The sequence below is a fragment of the Dipteris shenzhenensis genome, chromosome 10 (genome assembly GCF_047967505.1).
Source record: "Dipteris shenzhenensis isolate YYH24624 ecotype China chromosome 10, Dip_SZ_1.0, whole genome shotgun sequence".
Classification (NCBI taxonomy): domain Eukaryota; kingdom Viridiplantae; phylum Streptophyta; class Polypodiopsida; order Gleicheniales; family Dipteridaceae; genus Dipteris; species Dipteris shenzhenensis.
The window spans coordinates 45,744,332-45,762,490 of NC_141605.1; positions in this window are offsets into that span (position 1 = coordinate 45,744,332).

Consider the following 18,159-nt stretch of genomic DNA (forward strand, 5'->3'; position numbering starts at 1 on the left):
CACGCGAGTCCGTTTCAACTACGTTGAGGTGTGTGCAAAGTATTGTCACCATCGGATATGATTTGCATGGTCGATCACGCATTATACACTGTTTTTCCCCTAGTGATATGCACATCCGCAAAAAAACACGCCCTTAGGCATGTTATCTGACCAAGTACTTATCGGATGGGTGTGCCTCTTTGAGAACATTTCAATACCACCTAGGTTGCAGTGTAGGAAAAGTGTTGTGCCCATCGGATATCCTTTGCATGGTCAATCGAGCATTAAATACTATTTTTGCTCTAGTGTCATGCACATTCGTAAAAAACACGCTGCTAGGTATGTTATCCGATCAAGCACTTATGGGATGGGCGTGCCACTTTGCATGTAAGTCAATTCCACCTAGTTGAAGGTGTGTGCAAAGTATTATCTCCATCGGACACGCTTTGCATTGTCGATCAAGCATAAAACAACGTTTTTGCCTTAGTGTCATGCACAACCATGAAAAAACACAGTCCTAGGTGTGTTAATCAAACAAGTACTTATTAGATGGGGGCTCCACTTTGCATGAAAGTTTGTTTCAACTACGTTGAGGTGCGTGGAAAGTATTGTCACCATTGGATATGATTTGCATGGTCGATCACGCATTATACAACGTTTTTTCCCTAGTGATATGCACATCCGAGAAAAAACATGCCCTTAGGTGTGTTATCTGACCAAGTACTTATTGGATGGGTATGCCTCTTTGAGAACATTTCAATACCACCTAGTTGGTAGTGTAGGAGAAGTGTTGTGCCCATCAGATATCCTTTGCATGGTCAATCGAGCGTTAAATACTATTTTTGCTCTAGTGTCATGCACATCCGTAAAAAAACACGCTGCTAGGTATGTTATCCGATCAAGCACTTATGGGATCGGTGTGCCACTTTGCATGTAAGTCAATTCCACCTAGTTGAAGGTGAGTGCAAAGTATTGTACCCATCAGATATGCTTTGCATTGTCGATCAAGCATAAAACAACGTTTTTGCCTTAGTGTCATGCACAACCATGAAAAAACACGGTCCTAAGTGTGTTAATCAAACAAGTACTTATCGGATGGGGGCTCCAGTTTGTACGCAAGTCTGTTTCAACTAGGTTGAGATGCGTGCAAAGTATTGTCACCATCGGATATGCTCTGCATGGTTGATTACGCATTATACAACGTTTTTCCCGTAGTGATATGCACATCTGTGAAAAAACACGCCCTTAGGTATGTCATCTGACCAAGTACTTATCGAATGGGTGTGCCTCTTTCAGAACATTTCAATACCACCTAGGTTAAGGCGTAGGAAAAGTATTGTGCCCATTGGATATGCTTTGCATGGTCGATCGAGCATTAAACACCATTTTTGCCTTAGTGTCATGCACATCCGTAAAAAAACACTCTGCTAGGTCTGTTATCCGATCAAGTACTTATGCGATGGGAATGCCACTTTGCATGTAAGTCATTTCCACCTAGTTGAAGGTGTGTGCAAGGTATTGTGCCCATCGGATATGCTTTGCATTGTCGATCAAGCATAAAACACTGTTTTTGCCTTAGTGTCATGGACAACCATATAAAAACATGGCCGTAGGTTTTATTCAAACAAGTACTTATCGGATGGGGGCTCGACTTTGCACGCAAGTCCGTTTCAACTACGTTCACGTGCGTGCAAAGTATTGTCACCATTGGATATGCTTTGCATGGTCGATCACGCATTATACACCATTTTTTCCCGAGTGATATGCACATCCGCAAAAAAACACGCCCTTAGGTGTGTTATCTGACCAAGTACTTATCAGATGGGTGTGCGTCTTTGAGAACATTTCAATACCACCTAGGTTGCAATGTAGGAAAAGTATTGTGCCCATCGAATATCCTTTGCATGGTCGATCGAGCATTAAATACTATTTTTGCTCTAGTGTCATGCACATCCAAAAAAAAAGCACGCTGCTAGGTATGTTATCCGATCAAGCACTTTTTTATGCACATCTGCATAAAAACATGCCCTCAGGTATGTTATCTGACCAAGTACTTATCGGATGGGTGTGGCTCTTTGAGAACATTTCAATACCACCTAGGTTAAGGTGTAGGAAAAGTATTGTGCCCATCGGATATGCTTTGGATGGTCGATCGAGCATTAAATACCATTTTTGCCTTAGTGTCATGCACATCCATAAAAAAACACGCTGCTAGGTGTGTTATCCAATCAAGTACTTATGCGATGGGAATGCCACTTTGCATGTAAGTCAATTCCACCTAGTTGAAGGTGTGTGCAAGGTATTGTGCCCATCGGATATGCTTTGCATTGTCGATCAAGCATAAAACACTGTTTTTGCCTTAATGTCATGCACAACCATATAAAAACACGGCCGCAGCTGTGTTATTCAAACAAGTACTTATCCGATGGGGGCTCCACTTTGCACACAGGTCCGTTTCAACTACGTTGAGGTGCGTGCAAAATATTGTTACCATAGAATATGCTTTGCATGGTCGATCACGCATTATACACCATTTTTTCCCTAGTGATATGGACATACACAAAAAAAGATGCCCTTAGGTGTGTTATTTGACCAAGTACTTATCGGATGGGTGTGCCTCATAGAGAACATTTCAATACCACCTAGGTTGAGGCGTAGAAAAAGTGTTGTGCCCATCAGATATCCTTTGCATGGTCGATCGAGCATTAAATACTATTTTTGCTCTAGTGTCATGCACATCCATAAAAAAACACGCTGCTAGGTATGTTATCCGATCAAGCACTTATGGGATGGGCGTGCCACTTTGCATGTAAGTCAATTCCACCTAGTTGAAGGTGTGTGCAAAGTAATGTGCTTTTAGCTGGAAAAGTTATCAAGACCAGAGGCTAGAGGCTAAGTATGGCGACGCTCAAAGGCCATAGAGAAAAGGAGATCATGAGGGCAAAGGGATGTCATAGGGGTTAGAAGTGGAGGGAAGAAAAAGGGAGACTATGACACAAGGAGAAAAGGAGAGGGGGAAGAGAAGCATGTACATAATAGGAGGAGGAATGTTGAGATGTAGACATCAAGGGAAGAGAACCATACTTTATTTGAAAGAAGGGATGAGAGGGAACTATCAAAATACTAGCTAGGTGGCTTTACAAGAATGAGCGTGTCTCATCAAGGAATAGCCCCTTCCTTTTATAGCCAAAAGAGGGGGTCTCTCTTCATTAATGTATCCTCCCACATGCATGGTGTGTGTGGAAAAGTCTCCCATGTGGGCTAGGCGGTTACGCACTCTCAATTGTGTGCGACAACCCTTTGCCTCAATTTTCCACATAAATCAAGCCCCATATCTCAAGTCTATGATACTCCCTTGGTCTCTTTCCAATTTTATAATATGTTCAAACCTCTAGGAGGACAAGTGGAGGGTTGGCACAAGGAATCTTGCCACCTCATCCTACCTTCCCCATTATTTAACTTGCTCTCTTGGACCTTCTATACCTCCCCCACATGGGCCTATCCCATATGGAGGGAATAACTCAATATAATATCCATCTCCACTTATTTTATATTGCTTCTCCCATGGACTTTGAGCCATATCTCACTAAATGCAGCCTAGGTGGAGGGGTGGCACATGGAGGAGCCATGCCACCTTACATTTTATAATATTATTATCATGGATTATGTACAACACACCTTATGGGTCCTCTTACATGGAAGGGTGGCACATGGTCATGCCCTGCCACCTCAACCTTGGGCCCTATGCACACCATAGTTTATTATACTATTGCCACATATACAAACACACATACAGATTAATGTCTTTTTCCTTAGACAATTTTATCCATAACAGTTCCCCCCCCCAGGAAGGGAATGCATAGCATTTCCATGCCTAGGACCATCACGCACAAAGAAAGGCTTGAGGTAACGCTTGTTGATCACCTTCTTGCCATATGGTTCATGCAGCTCCTGAACTTGTACAGACCCATTGCTACGTTCTTTGATGACTTTGTATGGACCAGCCCATAGTGGCAGAAACTTCTTATCCATTTGGTGGTCTAATCTATTATCAAAGCATAGCACAACATCCCCCTCAACAAAGTGTCTTTCCCATCCCTTGTGAATCTTAGCATCCAATCGGGCCTTTTGTCGATTCTTTTGGATCTCTGTTTGGTGTAGTGCAAGGCGTCGGGTCTCATCTAACTTCTCAAGTTGTACCAATCTGGCCTCTACATGTTCATCTTCTGTCATCCTCTGTTCCTGTGCTAATCTCAAGGCCAGAATCTCTATCTCTAGTGGTAAAACTGCTTCAATACCATACACCAACTCAAAAGGGGTGTGACTTGTAGATGTTTTATGAGTGATGTTGTAAGCCCACACGGCTTCAGTGACCTTCTGATCCCATTGGCTCCTGTTCCCTGTGGCCATTTTTCCCATGGTTTTACAAAGGAGGCCATTGGTCCTCTCTGTTTGACCCATGGATGCCGGATAATAGATGCTAGAAGTGTGATGATCAATACCCATGCGATCCATGAGTAACTCCACTGCTTCATTTAAGAATGGACTCCCATGGTCAGAAACTATCTCCATGGGGGTCCCGAACCTTGTGCAGATACGTTCAAATATGAAATTTGAAACTGCCTTGCCATTTGCAGCAGAGAGGGCGATAGCTTCAGCCCACTTAGTGACGTACTGAGTAGCTACCAAAAGATACTTCTTTTTGCAGGCAGTCATGGGCAAGGGTCCGACAAAATCTATTCCCCACTTATGAAACGGATGGATGGACATCACTGGGTGATGTTGCCCAGGACGCAAATCCTTCCTACCAAAGAATTGACATGGTTCACAGGTTTTGCAATACAAAGTGACATCCTTGAACAAGGTCGGCCAATAGTATCCAGCATGTAAAATCTTCTTAGCTATATAGTCATTGGCATAGTGGCCTCCACAAAATCCATCATGATAATGCTTCAATACCTTAGGCACTTCATTTGCATCAATGGCCCGTCTGAGTACCCCATCCATGCCTTGACGGTACAACACCCCATCAAGGAGGGTGTAGCGCCTACTATCTCTGCGGATCTTCTTTCTCTCATAGCTAGTACTTTCTGAAGGAAAGGAGAAAGCAGTCAAAAACTTGTAGATACCACCATACCAAGGATCCCCAACTTCTATGGCTGCTACAAGGGTTACATCAAGGCACTCCTCTAAATCAATCAAAGCATTGGAATTCTCAGAAGAGGAAGTCTACATGATGGGGGTGTCTCCAACCCTGCCACCAGCAGAAAACATAACAGCTAGTCCTCAACAGCTCGAATCAATGCTTTCTCCAGACCTCACTCCAGGTGAGAAAGATGAGTTTCTTGAAATGTTCAAAGATTTCCCTGACCTCTTTGCAACTAGCTACCACCACCTTCGCCATGTGACTGCCATAGAGCACAAGATAGAGCTGAAGCCTGATGCGAAGCCTGTGGCTCAGAAGTATCGGAGATTAGGGCCCCTGCAGACCAATGCTTTGCGCTCAGAGTTGCAGAAGCTTGTAGAGGCTGGGTTTATTGTTCCGGTTCACAATACTGAATGGGTTTCACCAGTGGTAGTCATCCCAAAGAAAAACAACAAGTGGCGGGTCTGCATCGACTATAAGAAGCTCAATGCTGCCACCAAGAGGGATCATCATCCTCTGCCCTTTCAAGACCTCATTCTTGAGAAGGTAAGTGGTCATGAGATGTATACTTTCTGTGATGGTTACTCTGGGTTTTATCAAATCAGAATTGCCGAGGAAGATGTGCTTAAAACCACATTTTCCACGCCCTGGGGGACATTTGCATTCAAAGTAATGCCATTTGGCCTCACCAATGCTCCTGCTACCTTTCAAAGATTTATACAGATGGTGTTTGCTCCTTATTTGGGGGATTTCTTGGAGGTGTTTCTAGATGATTTCTGTATATTCTCATCACGTAAGGAGCACATCATGAAGGTTAGATTGGCCTTCCAAAGGGTCAATGATGCAAATGGCAGTCTCAACCCTAAGAAATGCACCATTGGAGCCACTCAAGGGAGGTTATTGGGACATACTGTCTCATCAGAGGGCATCAAGCCTGACCCCGAGAAGGTAGAAGCCATCCTCAAGCTCTCCCCACCTACAACCAAACGTCAGGTACGCTCATTTGTCAATCTAGTAGGATACTATCGCCGCTTCATTGATCAATATGCTGCTTTGACACGGCCCATGACTATGCTATTAAAAGATGGGGTTGATTTCTCTTGGGATGAGGATTGTGATCATGGGTTTGCACAAATCAAGAATGCTCTGGCTTCAGAACCCATTCTATGCAATCCAGACTGGTCAAAGACCTTCTATATCAATCCTGGGTTTGGTGAGCACACTCTGGCAGGTATTCTTCTCCAACAAGGGGAGGATCGGTTCATGTACCCCGTTCGATTTGCTTCTCGACAATTGCTCGACACTGAGCGATGCTATTCAGAGGCTGACAAGCATGCATTGTCTTTAGTGTTTTGCATTGAGAAATTTAAGCATTATGTGGCTGGAAAGTCCTTCTTTATACTCACTGACACTGGTCTTGCAAAGCAGGTTCTTCAATCACCAAATCCCATGGGCCGGTTGGCCAAATGGTTGGCAGTTCTACGAGAATATGATTTTTCTTTCAAAATTGTAAAAGAAGAGAGGCAAGAGAGAATGTGGCATAGGGATTCAATCTCTTGAATCATTCTTTTTGTGTATGCGGAGTCCCAACCCTGATCACTCCTTACAAAAGAACATAAGAGGGAATTCAAATAATTTGAGATTGATGCTAGAAGAGCAAGATATTCCTAGGTCCATACATTATCAAAAAAACAACTATGGAAGTCCTACAAAAGTTGGGAGTCTCTTGCTTACCATGATGGAGAATTTGCTACCGGCAGGTTGGGAGGTCACCTTGTGCAGGATGGGATATTTATTTGAGGATCTCCTCAGAAAAGGCAACTCCACAAATATTATTGAAAATAAGCATTTCATGGCTAATTTTCAGCTTCAAGCAGATCTAACCACAGGCTATGAAAAAGAGATAGACCAGAAGGACACTGATGACATGGATGATTACCTTGAAGATCATAATGTCCCAGTTGATGATGATGAAAAGATGGACTTACATGACCTGTTCAGAGAGAGGTTGGTGGATGAAGACAAACATGATGATGACTTCTTTGATAATTATGGCTTGCAGGGTTATGAAAAAAGGCCACTACGACAATACTTAGCGGTATGAACTCTCTATTTCTCAACTAAATACAATTTTTTAAATAAGATTTAAATTTAAAGATAATGAATCTAATCTCTCATATTTGTTTACAGGCAATAGAGGGAGAAGAAATGGATGAAGTCAATATGGAGACACTCCCTTCTACTTCAACAATGCAACCACCTCTAAATTTGATTGAAGAATCCCATGAGCACAAGAGCTTTAAAGACACCATGGAAAAGCAGAATGACCCCAAAAATAGAATACAAGATAAAGTGGCCACTTTTTATGAGCAACCACCGATAGTACTGTGCAAATAGTGGTCATTCTAGCAGTTGGGGCGAAAGATTCCTGAAAATCAAACCCTTTAACCTACAAAAATCCTTGTGCAACCAATCTGGCTTTGTACTTTTCCAAGGTCCCATCGACCTTGTACTTTACCTTCCAAACCCACTTGGTGCCAATAACCTTTCTGTTAGGTGGTCGATTTACCAGCTCCCAAGTTTCATTCTTCATGATGCTGTCATATTCTACTTCCATAGCATTTTTCCAATCTTGGTCTGCAAGTGCTTCCTCCAAACTCGCAGGCTCCTTTACTTCTGCAATAATCTCAGCCATCAAGGCCATATTGACTATGGGAGAAGAAGCCCTCCTTTGCTCCTCAATTCTTTGAGACCGCCTTGGTCCATCTGCATGCTGCTCAATAGACATAGGCATCTAGTTATCATGGTCGTAGAGCTGCCTTACCCATCGCGGCAATGGCTTTTCCGATGGTGTAACAACAGGTTGGTGTCTTATACCTTCATCATCTGAGATTTCCTCCTCCTTTATAGCTCTTGGGATAGGTCCACAGTGAATTACCTCTTCACTCAATGATAAAGTGGAAGAGCTCTTCTCTGCCTCTAGTATAGGTGGGTGCTCCTTGAACACCACATCGCAGCTTGCTATGATCTTCTTTGCCTCTTGGTCATAAAACTTATAGGCTTTCTTCTCATCACAATAGCCTAAGAAGATACATTTGGTGCTTTTTGGTTGTAGCTTGTTTCTCTCTTTGTCTAGTACATGTGCATAGCATTCACACCCAAACATTCTGAAGTGGGAGACAGATGGCTTCTTACCGCTGTAAGCCTCATGTGGTGTTTTACCTTTGAGTGCCTTTGTATAGCTGCAATTAAGGATGTAAACCACAGTATTGACAGACTTAGCCCAAAAGTGGTTTGGCAGTCCAACACCTTTTAACATACACATCCCCATCTCCACAGTGGTCTGCATTCAGTGTTCAACAACTGAATTTTGCTGAGGATGTGGTGTCGTCGTTTGTCACTTGATCCCTTTGCTCTTGTAAAAATCTCCAAACTCTGTAGAAACAAACTCACCACCACCATCCGATCTGATTTTCTTCACTTTTCTCCTTGTTTCATTTTCAACAAGCTGTAGCCATTCTTTAAATTTACCAAAAGCTTGAGCCTTTTCACGAAGAAAGTACACCCACATCTTCCTACTATAGTTGTTGACAATCAATAAAAAATAGGAAGATCCCCCCAAGGCCTGTGTAGGCATTTTACCGCACAAGTCAACATGCACTAACTCTAGAGGATCGTTTGCTCTATTCTTGCTTTCTTGTGGAAATGCCTTTCTTTGTTGCTTGCCCATCATGCAAGCTTCACACGGTTCTTTGATTTCTGCAATTGTAGGTAAGTGAGCAACCATACCTTGCTTCTGAATCTCCTTCAGCACTACAAATCCAATGTGGCCGAATCTTTCATGCCAAAGTCTACTTGTGCTCACTCCAGTGGTGGCTGTAAGAGCACTTAGCTCATACAGGTTGTTTCTCCTTACTCCTGTGCCAACAAGATTGCTTGCACTATCCAGAATTTTTGCTCCTGTCTTGTTGAACCTCACCTCATGGTCAAGGTCAGTTATGAAAGCAACTGATAGCAAATTTCTCTTGATTTGTGGAACATACATAACATTAGATAGTTTCTTAACATCTCCATTTACAAAAACAAATGAAATCGTACCTGTACCCTCAATAGGGCATTTTGTGTTATTACCAACCATCACCGTGATGGGTTCCTGTAGAGGTTGCATGGAACAATATAGACCCTTCTTGCGGGTCATGTGATGGGAGGCACCACTATCCAACACCCATGAATCAATGGTTGAAGCTTCTTGAACTGAGGAACACTCTTCCTCAATGGCCAGAAATAGATCCAACTCTGCTTCCGATGTGTTAGCTCTCTTTCCCCTTATTTGTCTTCTTGAGGATACCATTCTTTTCATTTGCTTTCTTGACCTGGCAATCTGCAATCATATGGCCCTTCTTCTTGCAGTAGAAGCATTCTCCCTGAAACTTCTTCTTGCCACCCTTCTTTTTGTCACCACTAGTAGAGGACTTCTTTGGTAGAGAAACCACCTTTGCCTTTCACTGCCTCCATCTCGAGCTTTAAGCCTCAACAGCTCCTCCATAAGTAAAGCACAAAACTCCTCAAATGACAATGGTTGGGGTCTCACTTGAGTGTTAAGCACTATTACCAGTCCATCAAACCTTGGTGGACATATCCGAAGACACCGCCGAGCTAGCTTTTTGCTAGTCTTTTGTATCCCAGCACCAGCCATCTGGTCACGCAGATTTTTGATTCGGGTTATGAACACCTCTGCTATCTCTCCTTCATTAAATTTCTCAGTTGCGAGCTGATTCTCCAGGTTCTGGATCCTTGTCTGATTCCGCGTCTCATACGGACTCTTCAATATGTTCCAGGCCACACTTGCCTTAGATGTATACTAAATCAAGGTCAAAACACTGTCAATACTACTTGTAACCAGGGCACACAGAGCATTTGTGTTCCTGCATTTCCAAGCTCGTAGAAGGTCGACATTAGGAGGTATCATACTCCCTGGATTTGCTAGGTTGGGGGTTCGTTGTGGTTCTCGGTCAGTCCCCAGTACTGTCTTTAGAAGCTCATATGAATCCAGATTAGCAGTAATTTTAAACTTCCACAAAGTGTAGTTCGTACCATCTAGCTTGCCTTCAGTGAAGGCTGGTGGGCGAATCCTCAACACCTGGATTGTTGGTGCAGTAGCAGCTACTGAAATCAAGCCGGAACTCGAGCCGCTTCATGTTGCCATCACTCCGTATGCTGTTGAAGCCCTCGCCTCTCTTCTATTCTTCGATCCTTAAAGCCACCTTGGCTCTGATACCATGTTAAATTACACGGTGCAACGGAACAAAAACTGAACAAAGAATAGAGAGTACACAACAAACTAGAGAGGAATAAACTTTTCCTTCAATACTGATGTAGTACAGATGATGGCTCCGTCCACCTGTGCGCTCCCACAGTGGAGCTTAGATGGCGATCTAAATAGATACTAGGTGAAGAGCTACTAGGTAGAAGGTCTGATCTGATCTGAACTGATCTGATACAATGGATTGGGGAGGTCGCCTCTTTATAGCTATGAGGGTGGTAGTTGGATCAACATAGTCGATGGAGTCGACCAGTCAACCTAGTCGGTGGAGCCGACCAGTCAACCTAGTCGATGGAACCGACTAGTCGTCCATGGAATATTCAGAGAATATTCCCTATACCATCGACCCCAACAAGAATAAGGGGCTCCCACACAATCACCTTTCTACCATCAACGGTCTCATTGATAGACCTCATCTGACATGCAAGTCAGGATCCATCCAGTGTCCCAGGCTCACACATGGCTTCTCCTCATATGGGGGCCTTACAACTTGAGCACTTTGGACCACTGGTGGTTGCCAGGAGGGTGGGGCATTGAGCATATCTAACAGAATGTAGGCTTTTCTAAATATTTAGTAATTTTGAAACTCTGTTCCATGGGAGTGGCTGCAATCTTGCAATTTGCCATATTTGAGCTGACCCAAGAAGGTGCTATCTGAATCTCTCCAGAACTCAATACTAAGACAATAGTGCATAAGTGCAAGATCTTTCATGTCGAACACTACAAATAAGTCTTGTTTTAGCTTTTTGATGAAGCTCATCCTTACTTCCTATCACAATCAGATCATCTACGTATAAAAGTGTAATAGTAATGTCTTCCCTGTGAACTTTGTAATAGAGAGTATTATCTGCATTCAATTAATGTATCCCAAATCAGCAAAATACTTGTCGATCCTATTGTACCAACTTTTAGGTGCTTGCTTTAAGCCGTAGAGACTCTTTTTGAGATGGCAAACATGATTCTACTTTCTTGGTCAACATAATCCTCGTCTAGGTAACCATTGAGAAATGCAATCTTGACATCAAGTTGATACACATTCCATTTGCTGAGTGTCGCTAGTGATATCAAGTACCATATGGAATCCATCTTCGCTACTACAGCATAAGTCTCATCATAATCTTGACCATATTTCTTAGCAAATCCTTTTGTAACTAGTCTGGCTTTGTATCTTTGAATACTTCCATCTGGATTGTACTTCACTTTGTATACCCATTTGTTTGCTATGGCCTTCTTTCCTAGTGGAAGGTTGCATAATTCCCAAGTATTATTCTTGTACAAAGCATCCGTTTCTTCATTTATAGCAGTTTGCCATTCTGGCTTCTCTACCGCATCTTCAAAGTACACTGCCTCTTTTATAGCCATGATGGTAGTCATAAGAGTATAGTTGGTGGTTTCAACCTAAATTGCTTTGCCTTTATGAGCATAGGTCAATCTAATTGGAGGTCTGCTTTTCCTAGTAGACCGTCTCAACTGCTTTGACTCTGCTTGGGGTGTTTCTGGCAATTCTTCCTCTTCTTCATCAATCTTTTCTGTAGATGACTGAGTAATCGGTGCGTCTATCTCCTATGTATTTGAGGTTTTCCATTCTGATTCCTCATCAAAGATTACATTTTCTGGAGATAATGACCTTGCGGTGGTTGATGGGATCATACAACTTGTATGCTTTGCTTTCGTCACTATAACCAACCATGATGGATTTACATGACTTCGCATCCAATTTTCTGCGATGGTCATCATGTATGTGGGCATATGCTATGCAACCAAATATGTGGAGATGCCCAGTGTGTGGCTTGGGTTTTGTGAATGCTTCATAAGGTGTCATACCCTGTATCGAGGTTCGGTAGGAAGCCAATTAAGCAAGTATTTTGCAGTGGCTATTGCTTCTACCCAATACTGAATTGGAAGATGCTTCTCACTAAGCATTGCTCTAGCACTGTCTGCTAAAGTACCATTCTTCCTTTCAGCTCTTGCATTCTACTGAGGAGTATCTCCACAAGTGAATTGTCTTGGAATGCCATGACTTCTACAAAAGTTAATGAATGCTGAAGACATGTCTGCTAAAGACATCTATTCATCTCCTCTATCTGATCTCATGACTTTGATCTTTTGACTACCTGGTTTTCTACCATGGCTTTGAATTCTTGAAATCTGAAAAACGCTTCATATTTCAAAAAGTAGACCCAACAACATCTGATGTAGTTGTCGATGAAAGTCAAGTAGTAAAGTGAACCATTGATGCTGTGGGTCTAGGCATAACCCCATACATCTGTATGTATCAAATACCCCGTGCTCGAGAGGTGCTTCTACCAAAGTTGGCTCAAATTTGTTTGCCGAATTAGCATGCTTCGCAAACTTTTCCAAGAAACTATAGCTTAGGAATCCCGATTGCCATATTTTGATTCCTTAGATCTAACAAGATCTTGAAATTGACATGACCATATCTCTTGTGCCATTTTGTGGATAGTGGCATCTGTTGCAGTTGAGTTGACATGGCATGCAAATTTGGTACTGTACCTAGCATTTTGTACAAGCATCCTTCCTTGACTCCTTTTCCTACTAGCTGAAATCTTCTAGATTTGTCTCTGAAAGTGCATTCCTCTCTGTCAAAAATGAATCGATAGTTGTGTTCCATCATTTGACCTACTGACAAGAGGTTCTTGCTGAGCTTTGGAACGTAGAGTACATCTTTCACCAATCCTTTCGTACCAGTGAAATTGTTCATAGGGATAATGCATGTCCCTTGAACTAGATTAGTGTATTATCTACTGTGTAGATGACATTCTTTTGAACTTATAATGGTTTCATCTCTGTGAACCATTCCTCATGATTTGTCATATGAGATGATGCCCCGCTATCGATGTACCAAGGATCTTGATCTGCTTGGTTGACTTGATAGAGCTGAAATCCTCTTTTGAATTGCAATTGGTGTCTAAATACACTATATTAGTATTTTGCATTTCCTCATTTGCAAGAAACATATATTCCCATGTTCATTTGCATAATGACTGTGACTAGAATGTCCACCACGATGATTTCCTCTTCCGTGAAAATTCCCTTGATTGCTGCTCGATTGACCACCTTTGTCGTACTACTTCTTGCGGCAATCTCTTTCATAGTGTCCAAACTTATGACAATATTTGCACTAAATATTTGACACGTTGGTAGATGCATTCCCTCATCCTTATAACCTTCCTCAGTTGGAATGATTTCCTCTTTGCTAATTCTGATGTTGTTGAGGATAACTTTGGTGCTGATTCTGACTTTGATGCTGATTTTGTTGTTGATGATGATCACTTCTCTGTAATGATCTACCTCAACCTCTGCCTCTGCCTCTGCCTCTACTTCTATCTGAAGTTGTGAATACCTTATCATTAGAATGACCTTTGCGTGCGTGAATGGCCTGAGTCCTGAGTTCTTCATCTAGTAAGACTGACTGCAGTTCTTCCAGTGTAGGAATTTGTCGTTGGATGGTGATACTCTAGACTAGATTCTTGTATCCCTCTCCTAGTCCATTTAGGATTCATGGTCTCTCCTGCTGCTCCGAGTTGATTATTGTAGTCTTTGATCTTGAGTACGGAAGCATGATCGGTTTTGCTATTGTTGCGGAAACTCTAGTTGATTTGGTTTCTCAGTGTGAAAATCCTAGGAGTGTTTTGACTCGTAGAGAGCTACGAATATATGCCATGCTTCTTTTAATGTCTTGACGGTGTTGATCTGTCCTAGCATGATATATTGCACATTCTTCTTGATTAGATAATATGCATACTTATCTTTTTTATCCCATTCTACTTGTGCTCAGGCAATGGCAGGATCTGCTACATGTGTGGAGACTGTTTGTGTAGCTAGAGGTCTCACTATAGATCCCGCTGCTAGTGTTGTGACAACAGGTGGAGCAGAGCTACTGCTGGTTGGAGTGTCCAATGGTCTAGGTGTAGATCCATCGACATACTCCCATTTGTCCTAAAGTACAAGAATGGTCTCCATTCGGTATTTCCATGTGCCGTAATTGGAGTTGTCTAGCTTAGCAATGCCTCCAAATTGAGGTTGCTAGTTATAGACATGGTGCAAGAAATGTTTTCAAAGTGTTGTGAAAATCACTGTTTGAATCAATTGCAAAACACTGAATGTGGCGAGTGAAATCTGAATTGTCGTGTTGGTGGAACTGCAATATATATAATCCGATTTGAATTACAAGTCTTGTGGCAAATGATGCCACGAATAGCCAAGAGGCTTTACAAGGCTGAAATAAAGTGCACAATGCCATGGAATAGCCAAATAGGCTTTACAATGATGGCATGTGTATGTGAAATCAAATCATGTTTTTGCCCACTGATCGATTGGTCAATGCCTCTAAACACTCTGAAGTCTGCTCACTGAACTGATGAATGTCAGGTTTCAGGTAATGTAATGATGTGAAACCGTATGTGAGCATAGGGAGGACTAACTCTGAGTAGGAACTAATTGGGAATTTTGGGCATGGCTTAGATTGGCAATTTGGAGAAATTCAAAGTGTATCCTCTATGGCGATCTAGTCTGCGCTGATCTAGATCTATACCAACCATCGATTGATGAAAGAACAAATAATTTCTTTTCTTTGGTTCTTTTTATGTGATGGGTCAAATGTGTCGATGTAGAGGCTGATGTGCATGTAGGAAGTGGATTTGTTAGTGAGGATCAAAAGTGAGTGATACTTGCATTGAAATATGTGCATGATATGGTGAACATGTAGAGAACAAAAAACCGATCGTTTCACCTTTTTGTAGCACCCTCAAATTCCTCCTGGATCAAGAGATATGACTTGATCTAGGTGGAGGGGCAAAAAGGGTAAAAATGTCACCTGCCAAAAGGGAAAAACTATGCCGAGTGATGTGGCAAGGTGTCACATCCCAAAAGGGAAAACTATGCCTGTGGAGAGATAGTGTTTTGGCAGATGTGTGTTCACATGCAAAATGCCAAGTGTGCCAATGAAGGGGTAAGTGTGCCAAGCAGGGGGTCAGAGTACCACATGGCACTAATGAGGTGGCAGCTTACTGACATGGACGATAAGAATCTAATGATGTGACATGTGGTGATGACATGCTAGATAAGGTGACTTGGCATGTGCAGATGATGTGGCACTTTGGATGACATGGCACAAGGGCCAGCGTTGCTGACGTGGCCACTGATTTCACCAACCACTTACCTAGGGTCATCTTCACCTGACCTTGGTTAGATCCTTGTCAAAAGACAAATCAACTCGGGGTTAACCTGACCCAAGTGTGTCGCTGACCAACCCTATCCTACCTTGCTGACGTGGTTTAGGGGAATGCCGCCGGAATCTTTGAGATGCCCTCGGAATCTTCAAAAGATTTTGGTGATAAAGAAAAAACCGTCACCTTCTCCGTCGTCAGCGTGGAGGATGAGCTGCAGCCCCTTGTGGGCTGGTTGATTACAGAGGCTCACTGGAGCCTGTGGAAGTCACCTCCGCCGTGAAGGAGTCGCCCAAGAGATGGAGCCTCATTGGGTCGTGTAAGCGGAAGGAAATCGAGCTGTGTTGAAGGCATTGGGGAGCCGCTTGGCTCTTGGAATCTGCCGTGGGCACTTGTTGTTGGCAAGGCTCTCTTTGAGCATTGCAGGGGGAGCAGGTGCTGGAGCTCTCGATTGTTGAAGCCTCAAGACTTGTTTCCATGGCCTCTGTGTGATCTGCTGGAGCGCCAGCACTGTCGGAGGCTCTGAAAACGGTAAATGGTTGACAGCGGCTCTACTGGTCGTTTGTCTACACTATGGAGCTGGCTGCCGGTGCTGGCTCCGCAGACGGGCATCAATGGAGAATCCGTGAGCCTAGAGCTAGGAGAGCTAGATGATGGAGTGTTGTAGACACTCGTTTGTCGGGCTGAGGAGGCCGCTAGGTGAGCATTGGCTATCTGGGAGCCTAGGCGCTATGGTGGAGCTTTGGTGCTTTGATCGTTCGAGGCTTTGGAGAGGCTAGCAGCCCGTGTGTGAAGCCCGTTGGCCTTTGTCTGCCTCAGTGTTGAGAAAGGAGCTTGGTTGACGCTGCTTTTGCTGGTCAGCTTGCTCGCTGGAGCTAAGGTGCTTGTAGAAGAAGCAGTTGCATGGAGGCGCGTCTTGTGAAGAAGAGGCTGGCTGTGTGAGTCATAGAAGTCCACAAAATTTCTCTTTCCTTCGAAGCTGTGGTGCTTTCTCTCTCCCTCAAAAGCTCATGAGTCCACAGAGAAATGCTCTCTGCCTTTCTTTCTCAAATCTGGAACTCAGATCTCTCTCTCAACCAATTGAGTGAACACTCAAAAGAACTTCAATATCTCACAAAAGAAAGAAGAAGGAATTCCAGTTCTCTCTCAAAGAAGAAGGAATTCTAGTTCTCTCTCAACCCAAAATCTCTCAAAAATCTCTAACATGAACATGAATGTGTCTCTCTCTCTCACACAATCAAAAAAATTGATCTAGCTCTCACAAGAATCGACGGAGTTCTCTAACGAAAACTTCTTTTTCATCAACGGAATGAAAGAATGGAACCACTCAATCTCTCAATCACTCTCTCACACTCTCACAAAGATGGATGGCACCTCAGCGGAACGCTGAACCATGCTCTGATACCATGACAAAATATGAAGACGAGAGAAGAGTGGAGATGAGGAGAGAGGGCATAGCTAGAGAGCACACCACAAATGACTAATTGTACACTAGATTTAGTTGAAAAAGTAGAATATATACAAACCCATTTAGGGTTAGGGTTAGGGTTAGGGCATCTAACCCTTTCCTTTATAGCACTCTATTGGGTTAGTGCTATGCACATATGATCACATGATGTTGAGTGTGGTATCTCAACAAAATGTCATGTAAGACTTTGGATTTGAAAACATGGCATGTCAAAGACATAGTCTGATGAGAATCTAATAAAAGTCCCACTCAAATCAAATATGGGACTTAAGAAGGAGCATGAGAAGACACTATGCTTACTTTGCTAACACTAATAACACTAGGATCTTATGTTAACACCTACTAGCACCTTCCTACTAACTTATATCTTAGATTATTCTTTTTTTTTCTCTTTTTCTTCCTTTAAAAGCTCACAAGTACTCAATCTCTATCCATCCACCCAACGTCTAGGCATTACAATCACTCATGCCATGCCATACCAATTACAAAGGAATCTAGTGCTACTAGATAAAATATCCATCCTCCTAGCAATAATTCTGTGAAAAAGGACTTAGTGAAGACAAATGAAGGACTAAGGATGGGAAAATTCCCACAAGTGCACAAAAATAATGACCCACGACAACCCTCTAACAACCTTGACCTTGGCACGATCCAAGGGACTAGATCAAGAACAAGAAGGGGGGCATGTTAACTACATTAGTTGGCAATATCATTTGATGGATAGTGGCAAGTTCATAGAGCTAGGATTGTGCTTTGGAGACAAATAGTCCCAAGTTGATTGTAAAAGAATGAGGAAAGAGAGTATAGTGGTGAGTATTCCCAATTACCATGTGGGTGATCAGGGTTTGATCCCCAAAAATGGCACCCAAAATGTGTAATCTAGTGGTGACTCACGTGTTGTGGGGATCTTTCACAAATGCCAATGGAGTACTCCTCCAAGCCACTCTGTGTTGAGAGCAATGCATGCAAATGCCATCCACTAGTGTCACTCTAGCAACCCCTAGCTTGTTGCCTTCATGACTCCATAAGCAAAAGAAGAGGGAGGGGAGAGGGA